This window comes from Sorex araneus, chromosome 1, assembly GCF_027595985.1.
Source record: "Sorex araneus isolate mSorAra2 chromosome 1, mSorAra2.pri, whole genome shotgun sequence".
NCBI lineage: Eukaryota > Metazoa > Chordata > Mammalia > Eulipotyphla > Soricidae > Sorex > Sorex araneus.
In genome coordinates this window covers 38,217,799-38,238,062 of record NC_073302.1, presented here as the reverse complement: position 1 = coordinate 38,238,062, position 20,264 = coordinate 38,217,799, and the positions used below count along the sequence as shown (strand labels likewise).

General features: G+C 48.4%; 1 protein-coding gene across 3 annotated transcripts in view; it reads right to left on the bottom strand.

Moving 5' to 3' along the window:
• The window catches only part of RNF38 (ring finger protein 38), a 110,771-nt gene extending 102,703 nt beyond the window's left edge, over positions 1-8,068 (bottom strand). The window contains exon 1 of one of the 3 annotated variants that reach the window (XM_055139298.1): positions 7,989-8,068. The gene's annotated coding sequence lies outside the window, so the exon portion shown is untranslated. The remainder of the gene's footprint in view (positions 1-7,988) is intronic. The other 2 variants (XM_055139288.1, XM_055139280.1) reach the window with 2 other exon arrangements.
• Positions 8,069-20,264: the final 12,196 nt, after the last annotated feature.

Sequence of the window (20,264 nt, the reverse complement as noted above, 5' to 3'; positions counted from 1 at the left end):
CTAGCTTGGTATAGTTCACATCTCCTAAAAAAAAAGTTTTATGGGGGCTGGAACCATAACATAGCAGGTAATGCCACTGCCTTGAAGGTGGTCAACTGAGGTTCAATCTCTGGCATCCCATATGGTCTGCCAAGCACCAGTAGGAGAGTTTCCAGAGTGCAGAGCTGGGAGTAAGCCCTGAGCACTGTTGGGTTGTTTCCGAACCCAAAACAAAAAAACTAAAACAAGTTTGTCTGGAGCACTAGAAAGTCCAACATACCAACAGCTAACATGGTAAGAATAGGTGTTCACAGATACAACACAGCATAGGACAGCGATCAAGTTATGTATTTGGCTTTCTTGGGCAATCAATCATTCTGGCAACACAATTAAGGCAAAGAAATCCCAGATTTCTACCTACCTTCTTCAAAAGTACTTTTCAGTTACGATTTTAAACTCACAAATGGGGGTGGGGTGGGAGGAGTTCAAGATGCTCCTGGGCTTCTTAAAGTCTCCAGCGTATTGTAAAATATTAGAATGCAATGTCCTGAAATGTGCTCATTTAAACAAGCTCCCCTCCACATTACCAAGGACACTCCATTATCCACTGTGGTAGCGTCTCCAGATGATTTTTCGTCCCCGCCAGACTTCTCCCTACCGGCAGTACTTGGACACCATCTTTACCCTGCCTGCCCCCGTTACTGGGTTGTGCTCTGGGAATTATAATTACAGTGATCCCGCCTCTGGAACATCCTGGGAGCACAAAGCTTCTTTGTGTGACTGGGTGAGGGGGGGGGGTGCGGAGGGCGCTTTCCAGGCTCCACAGCACCCGGTGGGTGGTGGCAACAGAGGCAGCACGGCAGGAAGAGAAGCAGGAGCTGCTGCACAGACCACACAGCCGCCGGGGCTCAATCTTGGACTTCAGCGAGCCCCACAGAGCTTCTACAAAGCCTTGGCGGCAGAGCCCCGTGGGGGTGGGGGGTGCTGTCCTGACAGACGCCCTCCACGGGAGCCAAGTCCCCGAGTCCAGAAGGCTAGGGAGCAGAAGGAAGTGTGACAAGGGAGTGGCGGAGAGAAGCAGGTAAGCCCACCCACTAGGTGCTCAAATATGCATGAAAGCAACAACAAAAACCTACACAGGCAGGAAAATCCAGTAGCACATATGTGGGGTCACGGATTCTGATCCCCAGCACCCAAAGTTCTATCAATAAAAACCAGATAGCCCCCAAATCACTGACCTTTTTATTAATTATGAAGAGTCCCAACATCTCTGTGCAAAATTATTAGAAATGAGCACTTCTTGGGGCAAAGAGAGAGTACAGAGGTTAAAGTAACTTGCCTTGCATGCAGCTGACCTGGGTTCGATCCCTGGCACACCACTAGGAGTGATTCCTAGTGCAAAACCAGGAGTAACTTAGCCCTATCATTGCCAGGTGTGGTACAAAAACTAAAAAAAAAGAAGACTGTGGTAGCATCTCCAGATGATTTCTCGTCCCCGCCAGACTTCTCTCTACCGGCAAGTACTTGGACACCATCTTTACCCTGCCTGCCCCCGTTACTGGGTTGTGCTCAGATAAAGAAGAAATGCTGTTAGCTTACCTACACTATAATTTTAGTGTTCAAAATCACTCCCTTTTCTAGATCATTAAAAATAAAACTGACTTCAACTGAGACTCGGTGGGCACCATCTGCAGGGATGGAAATCAAAGGTGTGAAGCAGAACAGACACACAGACAGGTAACTTTTAATTCAACAAATACCCTGAAAGCACTACAAACTGTTCCGCTCCTTAACTGCTTGAGATGCTTTTCCATGCATTCTTCCCTTTTTTTTCTTGGTTGAAAATTCACCACTGCTCCCTGAATTCTATACATATATTATCACAAAAGCAAATGATGACAGCTTCCTGCACTGTGACTGGAGCCAACTACTGCCAAACCCTCCTGCAGGCCCACCTGCCTCCTCTCCTCCCTCACCTGCCCAACTTCACCCCAGTAACTTTCTCAGTAGCCCTGAAAATGGCACACATACCCGTTTAACCAAAGTGGGGGTGGTGGGAAGGAGAAGATGACTGTAAGGTCTATATGTGAGAGTTACTCATTCTCCTTGTGTGGGCATAAAATCTTTGTTAAACATTTTCAGTCTGGAGAGTTATTTTTGGTTTGGGGTTTTTATTTGTTTGTTTTGGTTTCTGGGCCATACCTGGCTATGCTCAGGGGTTTCTTCTGGTTCTGTGTTCAAGAATAAGTCCTGGCAGGCTCAAGGGACCATGTGGGATGCTGAGCAAGGCAAGCACCCTACCCACTTTTCAATTTTTCTGGGTTTTTTGGTTTTAGGTTTTGGACCACACTGATGATGCTTAGGACCACACTGTCTCTGCACTCAGGAAGCACTCCTGGCAGTTCTCAGGAAAACATCCGGGATGCTGGGGCTAAGACCCAGGCCAGCTGCATGCAAAGCAAGTGCCCTACCTACTATGCTATCTCTCCGATCCTAAACATTTTCAGTTTTATTTAACATTCATTTTCTTATACACACACAAAATTCCTGCAAACAGCAGCAAAAGCACAATGGAACTCTATCGTCCTCAATCATATTTTAAAATAATAATAATAAAGACAACAGAAACCACTTAAAATGGAGTTCTCCCTTGAGCCCTCTTCAATGACAACAGTTCTGAAAAACACATTGCCATTATTTGCGAAAGTGGTAGGAAGTCCAGTCTTGCCCTTGGTTAGATACTCCCCCATCCTCCAAGAAAAAAGGGGAAAAAAAAGAAAAAAGAAAAAAAGAAACAGCAGGAAGCATAAACAACCACTTAATGGAGAATACAAATGGATAAATATTTTTAAAATTGGCTAAAAAGCCTCAGGTCTTAAGAAATTCAGAAACGGGAATGAAGGGGGAAATAGGAACAGAAAAATAACAGGATATTTCTCCCTCAAAGTCAGCACTCTTATGAAGGGCAAGAGCCAAAGAGGTACCTCCTCTTCTCCACTCACTTTCATCTTTTTTATTCTCATTTTGTCATTCCATAAAAGACAGTGTTTTCTAGATAGTTCATTCTATACATATTTCTCCAGTTCCATTACAAGCTTTTTTGTCTATAATGTTAGGGATGCAACTCATGGTGCCACACAAATAAGGCAAGAATTACAATGCTGAGCAACATGCCCTGTCCAAATTTTACTGTTTTAAACTTAAACTCTTTGATTCAGTTAAGCATGGTGATGACAAACCACAAGTGACTGGGTCCTTTCCCCTAGAAAGAGCAGAAGGAGAGGCAAGGGCTACACTCAAGAGGTAGAGAGCATTTGCCTTGATGAGTAAGGTCCTGGGTTCAAATACTGGCACCACAATAAAGAAAAGTTCACATTGGGCAGAGTACAGAGTAGGGCGTTAGTGGCTAACCCGGGGTTAATCCCCAGCATTACATATGTCCCCCAGTACCACCAGAAGTGATACTAGAGTACCAGGAGTGAGCCCTACGCAAGCCAGGTGTGGCCAAAACAACAACAGAAAAGCAACAGAAGGAAAAAGTTCACATGGAAGTTTTTTCAAGCCCCAGGCTGTGCACTACCTGCCCCCTCTGAGTCCATGAGTATGACTGGGAGGGTCAGCCACAGCTGCACTGAAGTTGCAAAGCTGCAAGCAGGTCAGCAGTAGATCATTAAGTCCCCGATCTAAAAGGTGCCCCTCAAATGCCCCTCAAGACAGGAGAGATACTATGGGAGCTAAGCCCCTTACCTTGCATCCCACTGATCCTGAATCAAATCCTGGGGCCCTGTCTCCAGGCACTGCCAGGGAGGGCTCACTCCTGAGCACAGACTCAGGAATAACTCCTGAGCACTGTTGGGTGTGGCCCAATCCTCCGCTCACTCACCCACCCAGGGTCACTTCCTCTGGGGTTAGAAAGACAGGGCAACAGACTTTGTAAGCATGAGGCCCTGGTTTGATCCCCACCATAGCAGCACCCCATGCCAGAAATAGTCCGAGACCTGCCACGTATGTCCCCAAACAAAACAAAAATACAGAGGGTGCCCCCTCTGAAGGCACTCAGCTCACCTTGGTAGGCGGAGCACAGGATGGTTCTCCACTCCCACCGGGCCACCTATCTGCCACGCCAAAGAGCATGTGGGCAGCCCACACATTGATCCCACACGGTCACCCTGCAAAAGTGTACCTGGAGCAACATTGCTCCCTCAGAGTAGGTTTCCAGAAAGAAGAACCGCACCAAAGACCAGAATTTCACGCATATAAGTTAACGGCCAAACATATTAACACTACAGGAAAAGGGCTCTCTTCAGAGCACAGAAACGCGCCCATCTTGACGGATAGTCAGTTACCTCCTAAGAGCCTAATCTCTGGCTGCTGGTGCAAAAGGCAGAACCTGAAAGGCAGCACCTGAAACTCACTGAAAAGTGAGTGTCGAGCAGTCACTACAGCCTACAGAGACAAAGGCCAGATCGCTTTCGTTTTCTTGGGGTGGGAGGGAGGGGTGTCAGAGGGTGGAGACTGCTTCTCCAAATGCACTACTGCTGGACCTTTTTGGCTCTTCTAAGGATAGGGCCACCTGTGAGGACACATGTAGTGAAGGACTGAGAAACGGGCCTGGGAAGAGTTGGGGCCCTCCCTGGGCTACCTGAATGAAAGTAAGAGTAGCAGACAACCCAGAGTAAAGAGGGTTTAGCATTCAATGCTTGTCCAATGCTAGGCTTCTTTCATGTCCCACACAAGAACTAATTATCATGTAAGTCCAAATTAGCCCCAGTGTGCAGGAGGGACAAACAAGGTGGCCTGGGGGCTAGACTGCAGCAAAGCTGAAAGGGTCCAGTCAGAAGGAGTGTGGAAGGAAGAATTCCCAAACTTTAATGAGCATCAGAACCTACTGGGGACGGTTTCAGAATCAGATGTCTGGGTTCTTCCTACATCTGATAGTCAAAATGTCCTGGGGCACTTGCATTTTGCCAATGCTCAAATTGCTGACTTAAGTCCACTAGAAAGTTTAGAAGCTTAGAAACCTCCACGCCCATCAGCAGCTCCAAAATTAATGTCGGCAATAGCAAAAGCAAGCTTTGGAGGCCACAAAGGGGTGAGTGAAAAGGATCCCCGGCCAGCATACCTAAAAGGGTGCTGGGCTGGAGCCTGTAGCTAGAGTTTCATTATTATGGAACATACACTCTATGCTCTATAAATAAAATGTTTTGCACGTAAGAAATATTTCAAACATCTGTAAAGTATTTAAAATAATGACTATCTCTGTGTCCTATATCCAACATAAGCAAATCTTAATTAGTAATTATCTAATTTAGACTTTTGAGTAACATATTACAGATATAAAGTCCTCTGTGTACCCCTGTCCAATTCCACTCAGCTCTTCCCAGAAATAATCACTATTCTGAATTGTGTTACCATGAATGTTTTAATACTATTACAACATATGTATACAGCTATAAACAATATTATCTTTGTGAATCACTCAAAGAGCTGGAGTGAACGCTTTGCATGCAAAAGGCCAGGTTCAATCCCCAGCACTGCAAGGTCCCCGTGCCCAGTACCGCCAGGAGTGACCCCTGAGTATGGAGCTGAGAGTAGCCTCTGAGTACTGTGGGGTAGAGCCCAAAGCGTGAAAAGAAAATCTGAAAAATAAGATGAAAGCAATATTATTTTGCACATTTTCAGATTTTATACAAGCGGGGGATGCCTATAAAAATTATTGTTGCCCACATCATGTTTGTGGGAATCAACCATTTCATGTGGCCATAGTTTATTTTTCAAAATTATATATTTTTTTAAAATTTTGTTTTGTGGCCATACCAGGCAGTGCTCAGGGCTTAGTCCTGTACTCTGTACTCAGGGCTCATTCCTGGTGGGGCTTGGGGAACCATATGGGGTGAGTGTCGGGGATCGTATGCAAGACAAATGTCCCTACCCACTGGACTTTATCTCTCTAGCCCCAGTGCTGTAGCATTTCATCATATGGGACTATCTAACCATTTAGGTATGCCCTTACCGGTGAGTATTCAGTATGTGATAAGTTTCTTATAAAGCTTTTGTACTTATGTCCTAGGACAAGTGTGCAAGGACACACATGTATACTCAGAAGAGGAGATTTCAGGTAAATAGGTGCACTTGCCCTCCTTGCATTAGTCCTCACCACAGCACCTCCAGGGTGACTGCACGCACTGAAAGTATCTGAAGCTGACGTCCCCACAACCATACTGCCACTGGGTTATCACAGCATTTAGTCTGTGCCAGTCTGACGGATGTGAAATGGCATCTCACTGTTGTTTCCATTTGCATTTCCTTGATTATGAGTCTTGACAAGTACATTTTTATGCCTTTATTTACATATTTAGCTATCACATACGCGCTTCTCTGTATTCTTGTGGAAAACTCTAGTCCATCTCGTCTGAATCACTGCAGTTCTAAAGCCCAAATCCCAGCGCCAACAGCCACCACAGCTGGAAAGATGAGGTGCAGGAGGGCAGCAAGAGAACAGCCGGCGGCTTAAATAAGGATTCATCTCGGACAAAGGGCCCGTGAATGCATCTGCTAATGATCCTTCCCTCCCGGCGGCGGTTCCCCAGCCTTACAACACAAAGCTACGGGCAGGAGCGGCCGGCAGCCTTAAGACCGGAGAGGCTGGGGCTGGGACTAAAGAAGAAACCACTCGAAAGAAGAATCTTTTTTTAAAAAGTACTGCAATGGTCTTGACTCGGCAGCACACCGATACCGATTACTCGGCCCTGCAAGCGAGTGACCACCTCCAGCAGACTCTTCCAACACAGGGCTCCCTCCCCACCCAAGCATCCTTTTCTCTAACCTCGACGCGGTTCCCCCTCCCTTCGCTGCAGGGAACGCGTCGCTCCCTCTCTCTCGGCCCCCTAGAAATAAGTCTCTGCCTCCTTCCCTTATCGAGACATTCACGGGACGGAGGGAGGACGCTGCAAGCCACCCCTTCACCCACTCCGAAGGAAAAACGGTCATGCCGTGCCAAACACGCCAGGAAGACGAGGGACTGGCCCCAGTGCGTCCTCCTTCTCGCTTGGGACCGCCGTTAACAGGGGGAGAGGAGATCTCCAAGTGCCAAGGGAGGCCAGCAATCCTGGGGGACAGCGGGGGTGGGGGGACCTCTTTCGGGGTCGGGGGGGGGGGGGAACAGGGCAGAGATGCCTTCTATGAGCGCCGTGCGTGCATTTCTGATTGGGGAAGGAAGGACACTGGGGCCAAGCCGGCGGAGGGTGGGGGGTGGCCGGCGCCGGGGGCGTCTGCACAAAAGCAGGCAGGGGCTTCCCTCCGTTGCGTGCCGCTGGCTGCGCGCGGTCCGCGCGGTGCAAGAGGGTGGCCAGCGCAGAGACCACGCAATTCCCACCCACCCCATCCCCAGCAAACAGCACAAGTTTCCAAAGCGCTCCTGCCCCCGCGCCCTCGAGCAAACCGCATCCCGGAGCCCCGCATACCCGCTCGCCGGGGGATCCCGCCCCCCCCAGCCCCCCTAAACGGTTCCACCCCGCCAGCGTCGGGGAAGGGGGGCGTGCCTGGGAGCGGGACCGGCGCCGGGCGCCCCCTCCTCCCGCTTCACCCCGTCTCGGTTCTCTGCGCCGGGGGCAGGTGAGGGGGCGTCGCAGCGCCCACAGTCCCGAGGCTCCCCCTGCCCGGGGTCCCCCGCCTGGCTACGCCTCTCTCCCCGCGCCCCCACTCCACCCCCCGGCTTTAGGTGACCTTGGACAAGTCATTTCCCCCTGGCTAGCCCGGTTTCCTCCCCCGCCGGGGGAGCCCTAGGGAGGTCCCGGCCCGGCCCACCCGGGAGGACGGGGCGCCCCCCTCCGGGGGCACGGACGCTTTTGTGAGCCGCTCAGCCCGGCGGCTCCCCCGGGGCTCGGCGGCCGGACAAAGCGGCCCCGGACCACGCTCCACCCCTCCGTAGGAGGGGGGCACGGGGGTGCCGGGAGGTGGGCCCCCACCCCCGCTGCTCCCCGCCCGGCCCGCCCCGGGACCCCCCGTACCTGCGCCGGGAGCTCGGCCGCAGGCGCCGCCGCCCTGCGCGCCCGCCCGGAGAGGCCCGTGGCCCGGCGGGCTCAGGCGGCCGGCGGCGGCGGGCTCGGGCCGGGGCGGCGGCGGCGGCGGCGGGGGTCGCAGGCGGCGCGGGGCCCCGAGCTCGGCGGGGCCCGGCCTGGGAGACGACGGCGGCGGCTGGAAGTGCGCGGCGGCCGCGGCGGCTGAGGCGGCGGCCGCGGCGCTTCCGCTCCCGCTCATGGCGCGGGCGCCGCGGGCAGCGGCTCCGGCGGCGACTCGGCTCCGGCGCGGCGGGCGCTGGCTGGGCCCGGGCCAGGGGCGGCGGCGGCGGCGGCAGCGGCGGCGGCAGCGGCGACGACGGCGGCGACGGCGGCAGCGGCGGCGGCGGCGGCGGCGGCGACGGAGGCGGCTCCCGCAGGGGGGGGAGGCGGAGCCGGGAAGCGGCGGCGGCGGAGGAGGGGGCGGGGACGCCGAGGGGGCGGGGACGCCGCGCCGCCGCCGCCAATGGGCGCCGGGCTCCTGGGCCGCGGCTCCCGGGCCGGCCGGGCGGCGCCGCCGGGCATCCTCGGGCCGGGCTGCGGGCCGGCCGCCGGGAGCGCCGGGGCTGCCCGCGCTGCCCCGCCCCCGGGGCCAGGCCTCGCGCGAGCACCAGGCCGGCCGCCGCCCGCCGCTCCCCCCGCGCCGCCCGCTGCACGCCCGCCGCTCCCTCGGCTGCAGACACCGCTTCCTCTCCTTGGCCCCTCACCCCGGCCCGTCTCGCCTCTCTCCTCAAAGTTTTCCCCTCTGCCCGGACTTCGGGAAAGAAACTCGCTCTTGCCCGCCGTCGGCCGCGAGCGGCTCCGGGAGACGAGCCCCGTTCCGCGCGCGCCCCCGCAGGCCCCGGCCGGCCCCGTCGCGGAAGGGATGAGGATGGGCCAGTTGCCTCCTCTTGGGTTCCCCAAGGGCCCCTGGGATTCTCCAGCAGATTCCACCCGCCCCGCTCCCCTTCCCAGCCCCCCGGGACTCCTCGCCCTGGCTCATTCTGCCCTGCCTCTAAAATAAATAAATAAATAAATAAATAAATAAATAAATAAAAGACAGGAAACCTTGCTCAGCCACGCTGGGCCGCGGCTCCGAAGACGCGGGGAGAGAGGCTGGGAGGAGAGGAAAGGCTTTCGAGCTGCGTTGGCAGCTTTTCTCCTTAGCAGAAATCTGCAGATTCTTGACCCCCCCAACCCCCGCTCCCACCACCACCACCACCACCACCCCCTTGGGATGGCCTCTCCATGCATGCGCTCCCGGGTTAGGAAAGCGATTTCCGCGTTTCTCAGCAAAGCCAGAGCGGAGCGAAGTTAAGTCAGTCTTGGGCAGGTGCGTCTCTAAGTGCGTCTCTAAAGGTCGAAGCATCCAAACTAAGTAAATCATTTCTTTTCTTTCTTTCTTTTTTTTTTGGGGGGGATGGGGGGACAGAGGTGCACACCCGGCGGTGCTCAGGACTTACTCGTAACTGTGCACTCAAGGATCACTCCTGACATTGCTCGGGGTGGGGAGGCGGGTAGACGCCAGAATCAAACCCGGGTGGGCTGCTTACAAGGCAAGGGAAGCGCCTGACTCTCTGGTATTTTCTCTCCCCGGTAAATGGATCATTTCATTAAGGCATTGTGCTTCGTTGGTTCCTTCCCCGCAGTGCAGCCCCCCACTGGGGCTTAAGCAGAAGGGTCAGGAGTTCACTAGACATGGGTCTAGGCTGATCCCATGAGACAAATGTGCATAAATCTTCAGTAACTTCAAATTCTTCCCTGACACAGGTGCGTGATCTTTCAGACACTCGTCAAAAGTGCTAGGCACAGGTAATATAGTGGTGGGATTACAGTGCTGGCCTTCAAAGAGTTTACAAAATCCTTGGAGCAAAATGAGACATATTTTTGGAAGATAAGAACTTACAGATGAGAGGGTGGGGTGTGGCTTAGTGGTAGAGGACTTTCCTGACCTGTGTGGAGCTGGGGTTTGATCTCCAGCATGAGAGAGGAGAGGAGGGGAGGGGAAGCTGGGAGCTAGTGGTTAATGCATTTGCCTGTACATGGCTAACCTGCTTCCGTCCCTGGCACTGCATATGATCCCCTGAGCTCTGCCAGGAGTGATCCCTGAAAACAGAGCTAAGAGTAAGCCCTGAACACTAGATGTGACCAAAGAACAACAACTTTTTTTTTTTCAGTAGAATGGAAGAGACAAGTGAGAGATAATAGGTATATACTATCAATACCTATTAATACTATTAACCCTGGGTGGAGGAAGTTGAGGAGAAAGTGGGCTGGGGAGACATTGTATTTGGCCAAGGGACCTAGATTTTCCTGAATGTCATCCTTGACTTTCTGGTCACAGAGAAAGTCAGATCAGGTTGCTAGCTAGGGCTTCAGTCCGAATGTCCACTATGGGAGATCTGTAAACTATGGTATTCTCTGCTCCGACAGGTCTCAGTAGCCCTGAACAAAACTGATCTGTTCCACCCCAAATTCCAGTCTGCAGCTTCAGCCCACGACTCTGAGTTTCTCAAACCTCTTGCCTCTGGGGCCTGAGCAACAGTACAGCAGGTTGGGCTCATGCCTGGCATGAGACTGACCCAGGTCTGATGCCCACCACTCCTATGGTCCTTCAAGCCCTGCAGGGAGCTATCCCTGAGTGTGGTCAGGAGTAAGCCCTGAACACTCCCACTGTGGCCCAAAGACAAACAAACAAACAAGCAAAAAACACCTTGCCGACCAGGCCTAGAAGAGAACAGGCTGGCAATTCAATCCACTAAGCAGTGCCGCCTGCAGAGAGGGTATTGCAGGTCATGAGTGACAAGGGGAAGGGCCAATCCAGAGCTACCTCACTTTGCCAGGGAAGGGGTGCAAGAGAAAGAATAGACTACATCCGTGTGTGCTGCAACCTTCGCTCTCAAAATTACCATCCTCTGTGCTGGAGAGATAATACAGTGGGTAGGGCTCTTGCCTTGCATGCAACTGACCCAGATTCAATCCCCAGCACCACATATGGTCCCCCCTACCCCCTGCCCCAGGACTACTGCCAGGAGTGATCCCTGAGAGTAGAGTTAGAAGTAAACCTTGAGCCCTGTCACGGGCGGTTAATAAATAAATAAATAAATAAATAAGTTTCCCTTTCTCTTGTTCCTTCTCTCTTTTTTTCAATTTTTAAAATTTTTTATTAGTGAATCACTGTGAGCTACAGTTACAGACTTACAAACTTTCGTGCTTGTGTTTCAGTCATATAATGATTGAGTACCCATCCCTCCACCAGTGCCCATTCTCCACCACCAATGGTCCCAGCATCCCTCCCACCACTCCCACCCCATCCCCTCCACCCCACCCCGCCTCTGTGGCAGGGCATTCCCTTTGGCTCTCTCTCTCTCCATTTGGGTGCTGTGGTTTGCAGTAGAGGTATTAAGTGACCATCATGTTCAGTCTATAGTCTACTTTCAGCCCGCATCTCCCATCCTAAGCAGGTCTTTCTCTTTTTTTCTTTCTTCTTTCTTTCTCTTATTCTTTTTCTTTCTTCCTTTCTTTCTCCCACTTTCTTCCTTCCTTTCTTTCTTGAATTTTAGGGTCATACAAAGCAGTGCTTTAGGGACCAGGGCTTCTGCAATCAAAGTCTGCACTGCAGCCCTTTGAGCCATCTCCCAGCCCAAAAGAAGCAAGTGTGTGTGTGTGTGTGTGTGTGTGTGTGTGTGTGTGTACATGCATGTGGATTAAAACCAGAACCTCACATAAGCAAGGGATGTGGACCAACTCCTCAATGGCTTTCCTGGCCCTGGAAAGTCATTGCTAAGGGAGGGCCAGGAGGAAGCATGTGCTCTGTAGACAAGGGGAGTGAAGTGGGAGGCAGAGAGCAGGAGGTGTGCCAGACCTGGGGCTCCCACTAGGCCCTGAAAGCCAGGCGTCCTCTGCCAAGCCAGAGGGTGAATGCAGATTCCAGGTGTGCCGAGCCTTGCAGCCCTGAGAGAACAGGGGAGAGGCAAGACTGGGAGGCTAGGAAATCAGGTTTTTCAAGGTTGTCTATAGAAAGAGGCATTCTTGGTCATTCTTAGGAAGGAATGCTATAAAACACATCTGGCTGCTGGCCTGCGGGTTCCTGCATGGGGACAGGGTGGAAGGTGGGGGACTGTTAAGAGACCAGAAGGCCAAGAAGGGTGAATGTGGAGGGAGCTGGAGTACTCAGGGACATTTTGAATTGCTAGTGTCAGGGAACAGTCAGGAAAGGGGATTGCAACTTCCCACGGCTGGGTCCAGAGAGCTGCCTGCAGCTTAGACCCCCAAAACCATTCCCTTGGGTGTCTGCAGGGTGGTACACCCAGCCTTTGCACCTGGAGCTGTCTAGGGAGAGACAGGGGCCATGGCTCCATGCACAGGACATGTCACTTTACAGAAGAGAATATTGGTTTCAAACAGGAGGAAATCAGGGCCACAAACACAAACAGAAAAAAACAAAGGGAGCAAATACATGTGTTATGCATATATACATAGATATTGCAAAGAAACAAAAAACAAAACTGTCCTTTTTACTTTTACCCCTTCTTAAATTGTGACAAAATATACACATTTTTTTTTTGGGGGGGGGACTCCAGCAGTGCACAGAGGACCAAAAGTAGTCCTCAGGATCAAATACATGCAAGGCAAATGCACTAACTCCTATACTGTCTTTCCAGTCCCACATGAGTTTTTTTAAAAATTATTTTGACCACTTTCACATATATAATTCAAAGGTATTAAGGTATTAGCTACTGTCTAGTCAGCTCAGGCTGCCATAACAGAATACCATATGCTGGGTAGGCTAGAGGCTTAAACCAGTGCTCTCAATATTCTTTCCAACCTTGACTTCTGTCCTACTGATTGCTCCCCTAGTCTAATGCTGTACCTCACCCCCACCCCATTTACATAATTTTCACCTGTGTCCCCCTGGACTAGTCCCACAGAGGGCCTTATGATCCCTGCTTGAGAAAGGATAGCTTAAACAGCAAAAACATATTCTTTGTAGTGCTGAAGGTTTCAAGTTCAACATCAAAGTACGAAGCTGGTCTGTTTTTATTGAGATCTCACCTCCTGTGGTGCATCAGTTTCTTACTGCATCTCACTTAGCAAGGGAAGACAGAGACCTTTCTGGTAGCTCTTCAACAGGGACACACAGAAGTTCTTCTTGAAGGCCCATCCTCACAACTTCAAAACTTAACGAACTCTCTTGGACAGGAGGAGACAGCTCGAAGGACTGGAGCACAGGCCCGGCATGCACAGAGCCCCGGGTCTGATTGCCCATTGCACAGTTGCCCAGGCACTCCCTCGTGTACCTCTGATGGCCCTCAGCACCACCAGAGAGGCCTATATCCCCCACCTCCCTCCACTCCCGGCCCTCCCCCACACACAAAAATAAAACATGCTAATTATCTTCCAACGGCAGTGTGTCCAAATGCATCACATTATATTGAGACCTGGGGCTTCAACATTGGAATTTGTTGAGATGAATTTGGTGGGACACAGTTCAGTACATAGCAACTACATTATTCATAATGTTCAACCATTTCCGCCATCAATTTCCAGAACATTTTCATCAGCTCAGACAGAAACTGAGAACCAATTAGACAATCACTTCCCCTTTCACACTATCCCCAACCTCTGGTATCTCTAACTGTAATTTCTTTCTCTGTAAATGTGCCTGTTGTAGTTGTCTCCTACAAATGGAATCAAATAGTATTTGTTCTTTTGTGCTTGACTTCACATAGCATAATGTTTTCATGTTTCATCCACATTCTAGTATGTATCAGAGTTTCACTATTTTATTTATGGGAGGAGGGATTTTTAAGTCACACTGGCAGTGCTCAGGGGCTACTCCTGGCACAGTGCTGAAGGGTTGCTCCCAGCAGCGCCCAGGAGACCATGCAGTGGCAGGGCTCAAACCTGTACCTCTTACCTGCAAAGCATGTGCTCGCTCCTTTGAGTTGTCTCTTCTCCAGACTGGTCCTTATTTTATTTTTAAATTTAAATTGTGTGTGTGTGTGTGTGTGTGTGTGTGTGTGAGAGAGAGAGAGAGAGAGAGAGAGAGAGAGAGAGAGAGAGAGAGAGAGAGAGAGAGGTGGGGAGAGAGAGAGTGTTTAGGCCTGGTGGTTCTCAGGGATTATTAGGGCTTACTCATGACTTAGTGCTCAAAAAATCACTTCTGGTAGTAGTCAGGGGACCACATGTAGTGTTAGAGATCAAATTGGTGTCAGCTATGTGCTAGGCAAGCACCCAAACTATTTCAATGCCCTTCACTACTGTTTAAAGCTAAATTCCATTACATATATACATATGTATATAACACATTTTGTTTGTAAATTTTCAATGGACACTTATTTTACCGCCACCTTTGAGCTATTGTGAACAATACTACTATAAACATTGATATACAACTTTCCATTTGAGTCCTTGCTTTCAATTCTTTTAAATTCCATCTAGAAGAGGCATTCAATTTTTGAGAAACCACAGAACTGTTTTCTGTTGTGCCCATACCATTATACATCCCACCAGCAATATACAGGGGTTCCAATTTATCCCCATCTTAATCAACATTTGCTATTTTTGGTTTATTCTTTTCATCTTAGCCATTCTAATGGGTGTGAAGTGGTCTCTTTTTGTGGTTTTGATTTGCATTTCCCATTTCACTTTCTTGGTTTCCAGCTGTTTTGTTCTTTTTTTTTTTCTGAGGGAATGGGGAGAAAGTTGGGAAAGGAAAGAGATGATAATACTGAAAGAGCCATTTCATGAAAATGTATAGCATAATGATAGATTTCTACTAGAATATAAAACCGAAAGAACAAGATAGTATTAGCTATGCTGCAAGATTAACACTGTGATGCTTTAGCCACTGCAGGGCTCCAGACAAAGTATAACTCAACAGTGATGATAATCATGTCTAGCAGGGAAAGTGGGGAAAATAATGCCAAGTGGAAAGGACTAGAGCAGGAGATGATGAATTTAACCAGTACCACCTGAATACACTTTTTCACAAGCACATTGCAAATACTTGAGGCTTTTCTGAAACACTTAGACATATGTATTATAGGGTGTCAGTGAGGGTAAAAGACAAATGATAATAGCTTTTCTCACTGTTGAAAACTGTTAAGGGGTCCAGAGAGACAGTACAGTGGGTAAGGCACTTGCCTTGCATGAGGCTGACCTGGGTTCCATCCCCAGCCTGATATGGTCCCCTGAGCACCACCAGGAGTTATCCCTGAGCACAGAGCCAGGAGTCAGTCCTGAGCACCACTGAGCATGACCTAAAAGCAAAACAAAAATGAAAAACTTAACAGACAAAAAAATTGCTAAGGGTCAGAGTGTTAGCTCAATGGGCTAGCTCAGGAGGCGCAGGTTCAGTCCCTAGTAATGCATGGTCCCCTAAGTGCCACCAGGAATGACACCTGAACACAGAGCCAGGAGTAGCCCCTGAGTACATTCAGGTATAGCCTAAAATTATAAACAAAACTAACAAACAAAAACAAGCTACCAAAAAAGAAACCCTAAAAAGTGCACATTTCCTATTATCTATATCTCTTATTTCCTTAGACTATCTTCCTAAGGAAGAATTCCTAAGGAAGAACTACATATTTCTAAGTAGAATTGCTAAATTGATTTTTTCAATTTCCAGAAAGACTGTACTTTTATTTATTTGATTTTTTGGGTTTGTTTCTACTTAGAGGAGATTGACTTGATCCTATTCCTCACTCTACAAGGCCATGACTTTGGTTTTATTTCTTATTCTCTTTTTATCAATATTCTATTTCATTACCACTTTCCAGGGCAAATCATTTCTGTGTGTTTACTGCTTTTTTTCATTGGGGTGGGGGTTGGGCTGGGCCACTTCTGGTGGTGCTCAGGTGCTATTCCTGGCTCTGTGCTCAGGAGTGACTTATAGAAGTGCTTAGGGCACTATCTGTGGTACTGGGGAATTCAAACCAGAGTCAGCAGGATGCAAGGCAAGCATCTTACCTCCTGTACTATCTCTCTTGCCCATTTATTATATATTCTCTTGTTTGTCACTTTTTATTTAAAATGTGCATTCTTGCTTTAGATGCATGTAGTTATTTTTTACATTAATAGTATGGAAATATTTTTCCCTTTTTCCTTCCACACAGCAATATCTACTTAAAGATCTGGTCTCTTCAGGTAAGGAAAGAAATCAAGTGGGGAAGGAAGATGAGAAAGAGAAATAATGGGGGAACAGGAGTCAGGAGCCTCTGTTACACTGGTGATGTGAGAGTGTGGTATAGCTATATATCCAAAGTACAAATTCAAGAACACCAAAAATAGGAGATTTTAACTACAACCCCAGAACTTTGAAATGTGCCTGTCAAGGTGGCAGGTGCATGGGGTCAGGGAGCATGGGAATATTGTTGTTGGTGATGGTGATAAGACTGATGTTGAAATATTGTATGCCTAAGTCTCACCTATCAATAACTTTATACATATATATTTAAATTGTGGTTCTTTAAGTATTTTCAAAATTAATTTTAAAAGATCTAGTCACTTGTGTCTAACTGCCGCTTAATTCTCTATCCACTATGTTTTGTCTAAGAATTTCTTCAATGCTAGGAGTACAAATATTCTCCACTTTCCCATGATGGAAAGCAATGTTGTTTGATGCCCCATGCTGCCCACACTAGCAAACAATATATTCAGAATGGCTAATGGTGACCTCCAAGAAACCAGTGAGCAAACCATCAAGTTATACCTTTTGTTTGTTTGAGAGGCCATACCCATCTGTGCTCAGGGTTAATTCCTGGCTCTGACTCAGGGATCACTCTTGGGATCTTGGGTGTCTATATAGGATGCCTGGGATTAAACCTTGGTAGGCTGCATGCAAGGCAACCACTGTACTATCTCTCTGGTCCCTTCTCATGTCTTTGTTTTTTAGATGCAGACTCAAGAGAGAAACAAGAAGAAAAATTCAGACACCCCTAACAACTATATAGAATTCTCCAAGAACCGCTCTGATTGCTGAAAGAAAGTGTCTAGGCAGAAGTCTAAACTCAAACAAATAACAAAGGCAGATATAGTCTGTGGGGACTGGGAAATGGAAGAATTCTGGACCAGCTGGGAGAGGCAAGGAGGATACTAAGGCCCCAAGAGATCACTATCTGGATTCTCCCAGTCTGTTCTTTCATTCTGCCCCCAAATCAAGTCCATGAATCCTGGCACCTTTATTGGGGTCATGGTGACAAAGCTGGGTGGCATATGGAATAGTTTAAGTGACAGTGAAAATCAGCCTTTACAACACTAGGGTGGGAAAACTGAAGAAGCACAAGAAAAAAATTGTTGATTTGAAGTAGAAAGGAAAGTCTGGTAGTGCCTGGACAGAACCCAACACTTCTAAGGCAAGTGCTCTTCTATGTAAGGCAAGTGCTCTGCCATGTAAGGCAAAGCTTCACACATATAAGGCAAGAGCTCTACCACATCCTTGTGAAATGAAACTTTGATGGTGCTAGCAGCCTGCTAAAATTGCCAAAAAAAAAGTGAAAGAGAAAAATAAAGATAATGGGGGGCAGGGGTGGAGGTGGGGAGATTAGCACAGCAAGCAGGAACTCATGATTTGCATGCTGGAGGTCAGTGTTCAATCCCTGGCAACACTGAATATCTTTCTAGCCACCGGGATAACCTCTGAGCACCGACAGGTGAGGCCCCAACACAAAACAGCAAAAACAATGACAGAAAGGCTGGGCAGAGGCAAGGGTACAGCAGATAAGACGCTTGCTTTGCGTGCAGTTGACCAAAGTTTCACCCCCTGCACCACATGTGGACCCCCACGCACCACCAGGAGTGATCTCTGAACGCAAAGTCAGGAGTAAATCCTGAGCACTGGCAGGACTGACAGGTGTGACCCAAAAACAAAAAACAAAACAAAACAAAAGACAAGGAAGAAGAATAGAAGGCATGTGAATTTTTTAAAATTACCCCAAAATATTTTAAATACATGCCTTTATATATCTGTATGAGAATTTCCTTGAGCTATATACTCAGAAACAAAATTATATGTGTCATCATTTTCCCTCTTTTCTATTGTTTCAATTTTCATTTAAATTTTTTATTGAGGTAACAAATGATAACAGGTATACTGTTTTTTATTATTTATTTATTTATTGCCTCACACCTAGCAATGCTCAGGGATTACTCCTGGCTCTGCACGCAGGAATCACTCCTGGCAGTGCTCGGAGGACCATATGGGATGCTGGGAATCAATTCAGATTGGCCGCATGCAAGGCAAATACCCTATCTGCTGTGCTATGGCTCCAATCCCTATACTGTTTTTTAATCAACGTGTGTATATAGTAGTATATTCACCACCAAAAGTAACTTTTTATTACCTTTAAGAGGGCCATGGATATAGTTAAAAGGTAGAGCACTTACTTAGCATGTGTGAGGCCCTTGGTTTGAGCCTCGGCAATGAGAGAGTGAGAGAGAGAGAGAGAGAGAGAGAGAGAGTGTGGAGAGTGTGTGTACAAACTATGAGCTGTTGGATTATCGAAAAGAATAAATGTGTGTATATGAGTTTCTTTTTCCTTTTTTTTGTCTATGATACATATTTTAACACTATATTTTTCTAGAAGTTTATGATCACATCTTTAGCCCTGTCCTCCACTGCTTCTTTAAAGACTAATTTAGTCTGTAATTGATTGTAACACATTGAATAAATGTGATACATGAGTCCACAGTTCATAATGATACCCAGAGAGAAAGAGAGAGAGAAAGAAGGCAAAAAACCCTCATTTGCCACCAATGGAAAAATGATGACACTAACTTCTTTGTCAGGAAATTGGTAATTAAAGAGAGAGAATGGAGCATTTAACCTGCCATTTTAGGAAGAAATTAGGTTCATCCACAATTGATGGGGGAAAACTTCTTCACAGAAAAACGTCAGTGAAAAAAAGTAGAAGGACTGATAGAATTAGAAAAATCACCATTTTCAATCTTCAACGAGATAATTGATTCAGTCAAGAATGGTCAGTGAATGTTTAAGGATTAGAAAAGAAAGAAAGAAAGACGGATCGGCCATTGTGTCTGCTCTCCACACTCTGTGCTTACAACACTTCCCGCTCACCTTCTCCCTCTCCTCTCTGGAAAGGCCTGCGAGAAGGACTTCTTAATCGCTGGATACAAAGGCCCTTTCTCATCACCCATGGTCTCTTTATGGTATTTGATATTAGAAGCCACCTCCCTTTTCTTGTAATTCTTTCATCCACAAAGGACGGGTTATCTATTGCTGCGTAATAAATCAGCCTAATATTTAGAGGCCTTAAAAATCATTTATTCTCTCTCTTGCTCGAATAAATAGAGTGGGTTCATCTTGGCCACTCTCGTTCATAATCTCTCTCTCTCTCTCTTTTGGGGACTGAGCTGGCTTGGGCCCCACCTGGAGGTTTTCAGGACTTACTCCTGGCTTTGTGCTCAGGGATCACTTCTGGTGGGTTCAGGGGATCAAATTGGAGGTAGCTGCAGGCAAGGCAAGTGCCCACTGTTCTATCACTGTACTAACAAGGCAGTAAAGCAGTGACCAGGGCTGAGTCATTTGCAGGTTGAATTCTCTGAGAGCCAAGCAGATACATAAGTGGAGATGGACAGCAGGAACAGTTGAGTTTATCAGGCCATCTGTCTTCCTGTGACTGCCTTGCACTATTTTTTTTTTGCTTTGTTTTTCCTTTGTTCCCTGGGCCACTGCAGTGGTGCTCAGGGTCTACTCCCAGCAAAGTGTTCAGAAGATGCTCCTGGTAGTGCTTGGGGAATCATGCCGATCTGAGTAGTGAATCTGGGCCTCCCATGTGCAAAACCCGTGCACTATCTCTGAGCTGCCTTTGAGCTCTATCTGTTTTGGACTTCTTAACTGCACGGGAGTCTCAGGATAGCTGTCTTTCGTCTTTCACAGTGCCTGGCTTTCTCAAAGCAAATTCCATGCAGAAACTGCAAGCTGTAGAAAGAGAAAATTAATGTGCTCATTGTTATCTGGTATGCATTATCCACTGTTTAAAGCACTTGTTTCTTTAGAGGGGAGGAAGACATAAAGACCCTTGCTTTGGGGTGTGAGTCAATGGTAGAACATTTGCTTCATATGTGTGAAGTCCTGGGTTTGTTCCCCAGCATTACAGACAAATGATAATGTACATAAAGAATCTCCCAAAGCAGAACACGGATCCATTCTGGCTTAGGCTTTTCCCCCTTCCCTCTGTGGCCCTGGTTGTTGCAAGCACCAGGGGTTGCAAATAGCTGGTGGTG